The sequence below is a fragment of the Lepeophtheirus salmonis genome, chromosome 3 (genome assembly GCF_016086655.4).
Source record: "Lepeophtheirus salmonis chromosome 3, UVic_Lsal_1.4, whole genome shotgun sequence".
In the NCBI taxonomy this organism is placed as follows: Eukaryota; Metazoa; Arthropoda; class Copepoda; order Siphonostomatoida; family Caligidae; genus Lepeophtheirus; species Lepeophtheirus salmonis.
Window position 1 is genome coordinate 3,082,306 of NC_052133.2, and position 10,298 is coordinate 3,092,603.

At 30.4% G+C, this 10,298-nt stretch overlaps 1 long non-coding RNA gene across 1 annotated transcript; it reads left to right on the plus strand.

Annotated features, from left to right (window-relative positions):
• The first annotated feature begins 6,923 nt into the window (after window positions 1-6,923).
• Window positions 6,924-8,412, plus strand: LOC139904835 (uncharacterized). The gene is made up of 2 exons (XR_011779082.1): window positions 6,924-7,665; window positions 7,728-8,412. It is a non-coding gene; the product is annotated as an uncharacterized lncRNA (long non-coding RNA).
• The last annotated feature ends 1,886 nt before the right edge of the window (window positions 8,413-10,298 follow it).

Genomic DNA, 10,298 nt, shown 5'->3' on the forward strand with positions numbered 1-10,298 from the left:
GCTTGTTATTCAAAACTGCGCTCTTTAGAGCGCCGCTTACTAATCCTTTGCCTTCGACCTTTATTTTTCCAAACTTTTTTGGAATTATTTATGACTTATCCAGATTAATACTATTAAACTCAGGATTATCCAGTTGTTGTTCCTCAGTTACAAACTCTTCACCAACCTTGATTTGTTTATCATGATGAGGGGTTGTTACAAAGGCTGTTTCTGTGTTATGGGTCTCAACATTCTCTTCACATGTACTGCTGTGAGTATCGTTTCCAGTTTCAATTCCTTTTTCTACATTATTTTTGTCCTCAGTCTTTTCATTGATTATTTTTTCATTGGTGATATTTTCCGTGAATGGATTATTTTATTAGTTTTGAATCTTTTTACAATCCATCTCGTGTAATCTTTCTAAACTTTCGGCTGTTGATTACATTTAGTCTTTCCATGTTCAAAATTAGAGTAAATATAATATTGTTTGATGACATTTGAAAATTCCATACGTGAAAGATCATGCCGTATATAGGAAGGAATGTTGGAAGATTATTAGGTGAGCCCTTAAATAAGACGTTTAATGAAGAGATCAGTTGTTTTTGAAGATAGGGTCCTATTATTCTGTGAGACCAGTCCTTAATCCTTATATGATTTTTGATACATATATGCAACATACAAAAAAACCTTTTTCTATAATATTTAACTAAAATGGGCCAAATTGGATTTTTTTTTTACATCGGAAACAATCCCATTGGAAATTGTTGTAGACTTTATTATAATTTTGTGTCAGAAAACACGCTAAGTAGGTAATTATAAAAAAAAACAGAATCCAAAAATAGTTTCTTTTTGTTTTTTTCATTACATCAATTCGATGAAACATTTTTCACCTAATAAAATTATTTTGAGGCCAAACAAATAAAATAAATTAATATTAAAGCATTTAAGGTTTAAAACCGATAGTCCTTCGGACTGTCAATACCAGAAGTGTTTAAAAAAAAGAAATAAAGTCGAGTGACATCAACAAGAACAGAACTTTATCACTACTTTACGGGCGGTTCTAAACAAAATCAGTGGATGCTAAATAATATTCTTTCTTACTTACTAACGGTAGTAACTGGCATTGCTCGGAGTAATTAGACGTCGATAAAAAGACAAGCTCTGCTGAAATTATGTAGAGGATAACTCCCAAGGAAATCCTCAGTATTAATATCCATTTTACATGAGCAGATTCACACGTAACTACTTTATGTTTAAATGTTCTCTTCTCTAAAATAAAAAGATATTGATAACAGCTTTCGAAGGGCGATTAATCCCACGGCTAGCTATCTATGGCAAATTTTCCAAAATCGATCTTTACTAGATCCAAGAATTGGAAATTAAACAATAATTTCCAAACGTCAATTCCAAAAAAAGCACCGAATTCTCAACTCCGATTAATCGTACCATCACTATTTTCTGCCTATGATAGTCAGAGGAAAAGAGAGAAATAATGATTTTGTTACATTAGAACCATTATTTTTTTAATATTTGTTTTTATGTATTCTTTATTGCATCGATTTTATGTCCAGATTATTGTTTTTTAGTGTGTTGCCTGTTTGTTTGTTTTAAAATTGTATGTTATTTGGTTATTGTGAAGAAATTATTCTGCGCATGAGATAAATCCTATTAAATGGAAATAGTTGAGCTAAAGACAGTTCTCTTAGGGAGGTTTAATTTTTGAACTATAATATTTCTTTATGTAAATATTTCGTTATCACACGTATGATTATTTTTATATTTTGTATTTTTTTTTTTTTCAAATCTTAATTTTTTTTTAAAGTCCAAATTTAAAACCTCACATGAAACTGAAATAAATAATTCAAAAGAGATAATCTCTGTCCAAATCATTATTTTGTGATTATCAAAATATAGAAAGCTCTTCATCAAAAAGCTCATTTTTCTTCCATGTACAAATAAATCATCCAAAAACGATACAACTAACATCTTAAAAGAAATGATTTTAAAAAATAAACAAATAATATAAGTAATTTATAAAAAGATAAAAAGAAATGGAAGGTCTTTCAGTCCCCTCGTCCAATATATGTGATATTTTTAAAACGCTTATTGTAGAAAATTTGGGACCAAGCAAGTATGAGAGTCATTCTGTCCCATTTATTGAACGTGTTCAATACGGGTTGCAACAGGGAAAGCATGTTAGTTGACTATTACTCTTGAGACAGCGTGAAGTATGGCTGTATCTTCTGCTCGTTCCACTAAGAATGAGTATTCCCCAATATTTCCTAATTTTTGTATTGTGTAATTTTTTTTTTATTTTTTTTTGCGTTTACATGATTACTTCAGTATATACAGGGTGGACAATGTAAGTCCGGAATAACTTTAACGACTAATTATGAGAATTGTAGAGATTATTTGATAAAAAATTGAATAATTGTGACAGGCTAAATGCTAAATTTAATAACAGTTTTTTGAGTGAATCGTCGGTCAAGCATAGAAATAGTGAGAAGAATTTCCATCATCGAAGCTTGCCACGCGGAACATTCCGTACAGGAGATAATTTCCTTCCTCAAATATCCAAAATCACACTTTATGACGTGATTAAGTCCTTTGATGAGGAGGGAAAGACTGAGAGAGCAGCTTATTCAACAACATCTAATAACATCCAGAGAAAAAAAACTCATAGCTGGCTTGAAACAATCAATTGACGCTCACCTAGAAACACCAATAGCTTGGCTGGCCAAGGACTGCAACGTGAGCAAAGGGACTATCAAAAATGTCATCAGGATTGACCTACATTTCTTGTCTAGGGTCAAAGCATCTGAGCAGAATAGGCCAGAAAGAATGAACAAAGGCAAGATTCCTATTAACCAAATGAAGAGCTAATGTAGCTACTTGCGGATTTTTTCGCAAGAGAAAATCTTCACCACCATTGACGCCAAACATAAACGTAAAAACGATAGATGGAACTGTCTGGACTCTGATGAGATCCAACCAGTTATGAAAAAAAAGAATCCGGTTTCGATCACGGTCCTCGTTGTCATCAGCACGGAGGGACTTCTAATGCCCCCCACTATCCCAAAAGGACCAGTAGGTGACCAGGGAAATCTACAAGGACGTTCTGGAGGACATGGTCATCCCATGGATGAATGAATTCACTAATGAGAAGCCATATCCATTCTAGCAAGACTAGACCTGGGCATAAGACCAGGATTGTCCAAGAGTTCTTGATTACAAAATTTGCCAAATTTTATACCTTAATTTTATTGCCCGGACAACAGCCCGGATCTCAATCCCTATGGTTTTTACCTGTCGGGTAGGATACAAAGGATTTCCTGCAAGCATTATTTTACATAAGTTGAGCAATGAAGGACATGGATCTGCTCGAAGTAGAAAAGGCATACCTCGCATTGAGACGCCGTGTACAGATCGTTATCGAGAACGAAGACTTTCATTATAAATAATCATTTTATATTTAATGTGGTTTCAAATGTATAAAAATAATCTTTTCTATCTCTTATAAAAGTCTCATAATTAGCCTGTTTCTAGAATATTATGTAATAATTTTGTTCAATAAGAATATTCATTCATAAAAAAAACTATTTTCATTTATTGTCTAGCGTATTTGACTCTGTGACTTAGAGCTAATTTCTTGATTATGTGCAATAAGTTGGATGTTGTGATAATATAAATTTGTTCAGTATTTGCTGTACAATATATTGACAAAATGATTCAATTTTTGGTCGAATAAGTTGGGCAAGATGACTCAAAACCTTTATGGATGTTCTATCCACTAATTACTTTACCTGCCAAGGTAAAGCAACTCTGATAGATGAAAATTTGAAGAGTTTTAGTTGCAGTATGTAATTGATGTGTAAAATATAGTAAGAAAACTCTTCTTTTTAGGATTGTACCTAAATCAATTCCAGATCTATTGACATTTAGAGGGATAGTAACAGATGGTCTTCTAAAAGGTCACAAGTACCGAACAAATCCAAATTAGTCTTCCACCCTGAAAATCTAAGTGAAGGAGTTAAAGGATGCAAATTTAGGCATTTTAATGTACGTCTGAATTCAAATTTCCGAGTAAATCAGAGAAAAAAATATATTTTGTATTATTGGTGTAGTAAGAAGTATACTTATATCTTTAGAATAGTATATACAGTATATCTTTATACAGAGTTAGTTGGTAGTTAGCTAATAGGATATGAGCAAACTAAAAAAAAAAGTTATCCATACTCTCAAGATGACGTAGTAAGAAGCTGTCATAATATTTAATAAGCAAACATACTATCAATAAACATAAGACGAAGCAACCCATCTTGTCTATATAAAGAAACTTTGAATAAGTAGGAATAGTATTTTTGTAGAGAAAAAAAAAAAACAGTTTGGTGATTAAAAAAGCGGTTGATGCTTGCGTGTGCTCTTTTTTCTTTTTTGTTCATTCTTTAATAGATTTTTGTGGTGTTCACATCTTTCTCTCTGATATAAGATATTTATTTGGTGTATTTATTTTAAAAATCACAATAAATATATACTTAAATATTGTTAAATGTTCTTCCTGCACTAATGCTAGTTTAAATGTAAAAGGTTCTCCTTCTTATAGTAGTATTTTATATTTTACCTCTAAAATCATATAACATACAGATTATATTAGCAAGAGTATTCTGTCATTTAGTTTTCTAAATAAAGATTGATTTCATAGGAGATGAAAAAATATTGTTTGGATAATATGATATGTATTGTATATCAATACAATACATATATAGTATTATAGTCTCATATTTTCTTATGAAAACGGGTTTTTTTAAAGTGAAGCTCCTATGTATAAATTATAGATAAAAACAAAATCTAGAGTTTACTTCTCTCATTCTTTTATATTCATAATACAATACCTACTCTTTCTCTACAAACTTTTAAAAGCTCCCAAATTATTTATTTATTAATAAAAATTCTATTTTATATATAATACAATATATGTATGTATGTAGCAAGGAAATAGTGATGTTTTAAAAGGTGGGACTCCATCATCCCATTATACTACTAGGATACTTATAATTATAAAGTAGTAGACTGAGTTAATTTTTTTCTCAACTTGCACACATACTTCTTCTACTGAGGACAATCCAAAAACTAACATTGGCAATGTATTGATGTCTTCAGGCCATTTTTGGTATGGGGCAAGTCATTTCATTTTGAAAAAGTGGTACTTTGGGTGTCAAAGTTGGGCATTTAAAGCCTCTTGTAACATTTAAAGAATGATGGTATGAGTAAAAAATGTAATTTATACATTTTTTAGTCTTCAGTTTATTTGTTAAAATACGGTACATCTTTTATTTAATAATTTAAGGGGTGTAAAGACGGGTTATCACATATATCGTCATTAACACACCTAAGTGTATATGACATGGTTTCAGATTCGATCCCGGTTTCACTGCCAAAAGTGTGAAAAAAATATTTAGGGTACAAAATAATATTGAGAATTGTTTAATAAGCCTTTTCTAGAGAAAAAATGTATGCAGTTTATGATTTTTTAAGCTTCAATCCTGTATTTTGTGTCGTTTAGCCAAGAAATTTGAATTTGCGCCCAATTTTCCCCAAAAATGACAGTTTCTCTGTGACAAAAATTTTGAAATCCCAATTTTGTAGACCTATAGAATATACAATGTACATTGAAATAACCATTATTTATGTTAGAATAATAGATGTTGGCTTGGACTTTAAAATAAAACTGTTTGTTTAGTTGTATCTCCAATGACTTTTGTGCAATGGTCGTTTAAAAAATATGTATCAAGCTACAAACGGAATCAAAAAATCACACTTTTATATAAATGCCTGGCTTTAGGTAGCCACATCTACTAATAAGAAATGCCTACATAAAATGATTTACATATCATTTTATTTAAAATTTAATAAGCTTTAAATTGATACCTAATATATACTATTTCTTGCACCGAAACATAAAAAAAATTACGTGTGAAAAATATAACGTCCGTCATAAAAATGGTACATAAAAAAGTTTGGAGCTATACACTTGAAAATTTGATCGTTTGTACCTGACATAGTATATATTAGGCAGATGTGTTTAATTTTCTCCTACCAACTGTAATATTTCAGATTTTTCTTTTTACGATTTACGCACGTAAAATTTTATGCGAAATTTTGTATTACGAGAGGCCGCAACACAAATACGGAATGAGCGATATTCTAGAAAAGTTTATTGATTATACCCAGGATATACTTTTCAATGAAAATAATGTCCAATTTGAGTCAATCTACTTAATACTTCTGAATTATTTTTTATTACGAACTAACAAAAACTCAATTTTTGCGTAAATATCTATATTTCGGAACGCGTGATATTATGTTATTATATGACTAGCAGCTACTTGATATTGACTAAATCAAGGTCAAATTTGTCTCAAAACAACTACAGATTCTCAAAACCACAGGTATTTGTCTAATTGATTCATTTGTAGAACTTGAAAATGCTAAAGAGTCATTTATAATTTCTGTTAGATTAGACATACCTTTAGAAAAATGAGTTTATCTAAAAAAATGATTATATTTTTTTCATTCCTGACTTCAGATTTAAAATTTCCATAAAATTTTGGTTTAGAAAACATGTACTACTTATAATAATTAGAAACATGCAAATATACATATATTTTAAGGCTGTTTTTACCAGGCCTATAAGCGTTATCGATTTTGCTGTTCCGTTCAATTTTCTTTTTTCCGTCAGCTTTTATTGTTCATCCATTATTTTTTTTCAGTTTCGCGTTCCGTTCTGTGTTCCAATTATAAGGTATAAGTCTAAGGCTGATAATTTTGGTAAGAATAGAAAAGCGTGCGAGGAGAAGAGAAGAAATACTTATGGCATCATTGATTAAATAATATACATCTTCTTCTATCAATCAAGAACGTTATCATTCTCGCCTTTATTATTCAGTATTAATATGATATTAGATGGTGATAATCGATAGAGAACTGCATAAAATGCCTACAATAACGTCGCCTTCTGTCTGGATTTCTGAAAATGGAAGCCGAGGAATTTGGAAAATATTTACCGGATGAGAAACAGATGGTGTGTGGGATTTGTCGATATAAATGTGCCTTTAGTCCCCTGTCTAGAATTACACGCCACTCATTATCCTCATCTCATATCAATAGAATGGATATTCATCTAAAAAATCAAGTTAATGATGAATACATCAAGTCAGACTTTAACTCTGATCTTACAAAGATGCTTATTGCATGTAATATAACCTTATCCATTTCTAATCATCCATGTTATAAAAATTTATGGAGAAATACACGGGTAAACCTATCCCTTCCCGAGGAACCATCATTCAATTAATGGAGGATGTTGGTACTGATGTCATTTATAGAAATACATATAAAAATGTTTTGAGTCATCCACACCAAATGACGATCAAGTTATCAGTAAAAAGTATTTACTAATATCGAAATGGAACTCTGAATTTTGTACTATCTCACAGTAAGTATTCAATTTTTTTAAAATCTAACTCTAAAATATGATTCTATTTTAGCTAAACATATCAAGAATTATGATACAAAACTCATTAAATGGCAAAAACAACTGCTTAAATGGTCACAACAACAGGGGTAGTACTTTGGATGGTTCGCAACTTGTTTGTCTGAGACTAGTTTCTTCACTTAAAGACTTGGGTATGATAATTAGGTTTTCCAATATTACATAGTCAATAAATATTACTTTTTTATCACTTAAGGCTTAGCTATGGTTGATAGGCTCCAAGAAATTGTGTTCAGAAAACTCATAAAAGGCAAAAACAACTGCTTAAATGGTCACAACAACGGGGGTAGTTACATTGGGTGTAGCATTATAATTAGCAATTGTGTATATCCTTCATGATAATAGTATGTTGTTATATAAGCATAAATAACGGGGAAAATATCTTTTTTGATGCTCTTAATAAGGAGTAATATCGCTGGAAATTACTACATAATTAGCTTTTGCTCTAAATCTCTAAGATGGATTTATTTCTAACATTTTTTTTATTAGTATATTTATTGTCTAATTTTATGATTTTGACATTTACTTTATTATTAATAATTATTTAGATCTCATCGATAGAGATATATCTATCCTGTGTACAATTGTATATAGCAACTTCCCCATGAGGAAGAGGGGTGATTATCTTTTTGATTAAACTCCACGTCTTGCTTGTGTTTTGCAACCTAAAGTTATGACATATTTAACTGGATTCCGGTGCCAGAACAAGAAAATACTATTTGGATCAATCTATTACTTCAATATTCTGTATTTATAATTTATTGTTATTAGTTATATGATTCCAATTGTATATTTAACATAAAAGTATGATGGTATATTTTTTAGTCTGTAGATTATTCTTTTTTAAACTTGGAACTTCAAATATATTTCGAAATACTCTACTTTGTTGTTTCATTAGCTATTATTCTGAGAATAAGGTTCATAATGAATTACAATTTCATGGAGTGTGACGTTATAAAATCTACTGTAACGGATAAAAAACGTCTAAGTCAATTATACGTATGTAGTATATCTTGATTAAACATTTTGCTAATAAATACTTTCGTTATACCCTCAAAAATCATAATAAAGCAGGCAGATGATAATCACATCAGTATTTTAAACAATGATACCATATGTATTTTTCCCTCCTTCACCTTGCACGCGTTTTTCTCTACAATATTATCAACTTTAGGTATAAGTATACATATATACACTAGCGCCCTCGTTAAATGAAGTTCTACAGTGTTTGAGGCATAAAAAGTCGTAAAATCCAAATGAGATTTCTAAATTGAATGAAGAAAAAAGAGAACGCTTTTATTTACATCGGGGCGCCAGAGTATTTTTTTTTTTGTCTAAAATGTCAATGGGAATCATAAAAAAAATAAATCAAACTCAAGTTCAAAACATTAATAGCCTACTAAAAATTACAATATTTTATTTTCACAGAAGTAGAAATACTTTGTCCGCTGTGATTCAATCATATTGATCTTCTCTTATTGCCATATGTAAATATAGATTAATTAAGTCATAATTTATTATCAAAATCTATCATATATAACTTATAAACAACTCTTAACAGTACTGAGTCATTGTAATGAAATTGCATATTTCTAGCAGGTCAACCCAAAAGGAAGCTGGAATATTTTTTTTTCAAAATTGAACATAGAATACAATTTCCAACAAATTATAGTGAATTTCAATGAACAAATGATTTTGATTAATCCTTTGGAGGCACCGCTAATTGTACATAAAGTAACCAAAATTCACCGCCACATTTATAAAATTAGGAAATTAATAAATTATATTTCTAAGACAATATTGGGCCAAATTAAGTAAAATAGATAAAACGGAGTTTTTATTTACAATTAACACTCTCCGGTATTTCAATTCATCCCAGAAATTTGAATTCAATGTCTTTAGTTGACCGTAATATCTCTTTGAAATATTGCCTGTCATTTTATAGATATAAATGATTGAACTTTTGTATATATGATTCGTGTATTTTTTCATAAAAATAAATAGTTTTGTAAACTAAACTCCGACATGTAAGTGACATTGAAAAAATACATTGCAGCCAAGATTAATAGAAATACTATAAACCTTGATTACAGCCAGTAAAGTTAAACATATTATCCAACTCAAATATGCACTCCATGTCAGGTACTTTAAATCCATGCGAAAAATTACAACCAAAAAGAAAAAACTAAGAGCGTGAGAATGTGTTTTTCCTTGAGTACAACATAAATTAAATTATTTCTGCGTAAAAGAGACATACATAATAGTTATGTACTTTTAGAGTAGTTAATTTACATTTACATGAATGTTAATATCAGGGGTGTCTACAGGGGTAGAGGCTTTAGGTCCCTCTCCAATTTCAAAAATTACCCCTGGGTTTGCATAGTTCTGTTTCTAGGATACTTATCCTGTGGACAACTACACCTCTTCCGAAATTACTATCACCTATTGGAACAGAAAACAAAAAAAAATCTCATTTTTAGCGTTCATCCTTCAAAAAGAAAATCCGGTCCGCTCATTGAAAGCACGTTTCATGGAACGCGTTCCTTATTTTTTTTAAGGAAATCGAACGTATATTTTGAGTCTTAAGGCAGTAACTATTCAACAATTATTCAGTTCTTTGTTCTTAGTTACTTCGAAGTAATTTGTATTTGTTTTTTTAAAGATTTCATTCATGGATCATCCACAAACTAATAGTTATGGGTAGCGAATTTGATGAGGAGATAAACATACCTCTCTCTGGTACTTACAAGTCTGCAGTTTCGAACTC